Raw genomic sequence first — 2,425 nt, 5'->3', positions numbered from 1 at the left:
ACATTTCATTATAATAATTGACTTTGTCTTCTTAAGCTGCTCTTTGGAATCTTCTGTTCAGCTCTTTTATCTTGTCATTTCTTCCATTTGCTTTAGGTACTCTCCATTTGAGGACAAGTTTCAGAGTGTCTTCTGACATCCATTTTGGTCTTTTCTTCCTTTCCTGTCTTTTTAATGACCTTTTGCTTTCTTGATGTCATCCGACAATTTCTCTGGTTTTCAGTCATTGGTGTTCAGTGCATCAAATCTATTCTTTAGATGGTCTCTAAATTCAAGAGGGATATATTCAAGGTCATATCTTGGCTCTCATGGACTTGTTTTAATTCTCTTCAGCTTCAAATTGAACTTGCATATGAGCAGTTCATGGTCTGTTCCACAGTCGGCTCCTGGCCTTGTTTTGGCTGAAGAGGTTGAACTTCTCCATTGCTTCCTTCCACAGATGTAGTTAATCTGATTCCTGTGTACTCCATCTGATGAAGTCCATGTGTATAGCCACTGTTTATGTTGTTGAAAAAGGTAATTGCAATGAATAAGTCATTGGTCTTGCAAAATACTATCATGAGATCTCCAGAGTTATTTCTGTCACCAAGGCCATATCTTCCAACTGCTGGTAATTCTTCTTTGTTTCCAACTTTTGCTTCCAATCACCAGTGATAATCAACACATCTTGATTGCTTGTTTGGTCAATTTCAGACTGCAGAAGTTGGTAAAAATCCTCAATTTCCTCATCTTTGGCTTTGGTGATTGGTGTGTAAATTTCAATAATAGTAGTATTAACTGGTCTTCCTTGTAGTTGTATGGATGTTATCCTATCACTGACAGCATTGTACTTGAGGATAGATCTTGAAACATTTTTTTGTGCCTATGAATGTCATGCCATTCCTCTTCAATTTGTCATTCCCAGCATGGTAGATCATATGGTTGTTTGATTCAAAATGGCCAGAACCAGTCCATTTCAGCTGACTAATGCTTAGGATATCAATCTTTATGCATTCCATTTCATTTTTGACAACTTACGGTTTTCCTAGATTCATACTTCGTACATTCCATGTTCTGATTATGAATGGATATTTGCAGCATTTTCCCATTTTGAGTCATGCTACATCAGCAAATGTAGGTCCCAAAAGCTTTACTCCATTCACATCATTAAGGTTGGCTCTACTCTGAGGAGCCAGCTCTTCTCCAGTCATATTTTTGAATGCCTTCCGACCTGAGGGACTCATCTTCTGTCACTATATCGGACAGTGTTTCAGGGCTATTCATAATGTTTTCCAGTAATTTATAAGACAGTGTTTCACTGCTATTCATAAGGCTTTCACTGGCCAATTCTTTGAGGAGTAGATGGCCCCTTCTTTTTTCTGAGGCTGTCTTAGTCTGGAAGCTCTGCTAAAACTTGTCCACCATGGGTGTCCCTGCTGGTATTTGAAATATCGGTGGCATAGACTCCAGCTGCACAGCAACACATAAGCCACCAGAGTGTGACAAACTGACAGACAAGTGGTGGCTCAGTTTAGAGTATGTTTTAAAATTAGGAAGTGTGAGTCCTTCTGCTTTCTTCTTTTCTTTCAACATTGTTTTAGCTATTCAGGGCCTCTTGATAGTCCATATAAAATTAAAGGTAGGTTTTCTGTTTCTGTAAAGATGGCTGTTGGAATTTTGATCAGAGTTGTATTGAATCTGTAATTTTCTTTGAGTAGTATTGACATCTTAACATATTAAGTCTTCCAATTCATGAACATGGAAAATCTTTCCATTTATTTATATCTTCTTTAATCTCTTTCAGCGGTGTATGCTTTCATTATATAAATCTCTCATCTCCCTGGATAGATTTATTCCTAGGTATTTTATTCTCTTAGATGCTGTTGTAAATGGAACAGTTTCTATAATTTCCCTGTCAGATTTCTCATTGCTGGTATATAGAAACCCAACTGATTTTTTGTTTCTTAACCTTATGCCTTGCAATTTGCTAAATTTTTCTATTAGCTCCAAAATTTTTCTTGTTGACTGTTTAGAATTTAGTGTTCATACCTCTTAATTTCTTTATCTGAAAATGAGAATTATAAAACTGACTCTAGCTTTACAAATTTGTTGTGAGGATTAGGTGAAAGCTTTTGTAACCTATGACATGCTTCATGAAATCAAAGTAGATTTTAATTCCAAAGGGTTGGACAAATGATGTTAGTATATACTCATTTATTGACATGGTTAGATTCCAAAGACCAGGTTGTTATGTGAAAATTGGCATTATGCGAAAATGGAGAATGATAACATCAGATCACAAAATGGTGGATGACCACATTATTGCACAACTGCCAAGTTACATCATTACATTAATGCCAAATTTCATCGTTATAGAACTGCCAAATCACTGAGGCTCATAGCCTGGTCAAGCTGATATACTATCCTTTTTTTTTTTTTTTTTTTT

The sequence above is a fragment of the Orycteropus afer genome, unplaced genomic scaffold (genome assembly GCF_000298275.1).
Source record: "Orycteropus afer afer isolate SDZICR_OR568_19922 unplaced genomic scaffold, OryAfe1.0 scaffold00253, whole genome shotgun sequence".
NCBI lineage: Eukaryota > Metazoa > Chordata > Mammalia > Tubulidentata > Orycteropodidae > Orycteropus > Orycteropus afer.
The sequence above is the reverse complement of the archived record's forward strand: the minus strand, read 5'-3'. Positions refer to the sequence as shown.